This window comes from Solanum tuberosum, unplaced genomic scaffold (assembly GCF_000226075.1).
Source record: "Solanum tuberosum cultivar DM 1-3 516 R44 unplaced genomic scaffold, SolTub_3.0 scf00056, whole genome shotgun sequence".
Lineage (NCBI taxonomy): Eukaryota > Viridiplantae > Streptophyta > Magnoliopsida > Solanales > Solanaceae > Solanum > Solanum tuberosum.
Window position 1 is genome coordinate 2046756 of NW_006238986.1, and position 670 is coordinate 2047425.

A 670-nucleotide genomic window follows, 5' to 3' on the forward strand; every position below is an offset into this window, starting at 1 on the left:
AAAGGGTATGTATTAGAATATTTTTGAGTTATTATTTTATTTATCTCAGGAATAAATTTTCAAGCGTCATGTCGAGAATCAATAACTTTATTCATGATCATCTTTGATTTCATTAGTACAACTTGAGTCAAGAAATATTACTCATATCTAGAGAATTTTCGAGTCACTAATAGTTAATTTGTATGTATAGAGAGTAGGTTATATATACACCACTGCGCTATTAGCATGTGGAAGATGACCTTATATGACATATGTATGCATACACCACCGATTCTATTATCGATTGAGCGACGTTACGTCTATAAACCACCTATCTTATTATTAGTTGTGTGATGTTATACATTTACACCATCGAGTTATAATTGGTGGACTATATATATATATCAAGTTGGGTGAAACCTGTAACACCCCAAAAATTTCTAAGTTAATGTCCGAACCATTCTTCATTGCGTATAAAGTTGTATCGTGTGATTCTTAAATTATTCTAAATCGTTTTTGGTGTTTTAACTAAGTATATCATTTGACTAAGAGCCTGTTTGGGTGGGTTTTTAAGCTGGTCAAACTGGCTTAAAAGCCAGTTTTTGACTTATTAAAGTGTTTGGCAATTATCAAAGTGACTTATTTTAAGTCAGAAATGACTTATTTTAAGCCAAAAGCTAAAAGCTAGGGG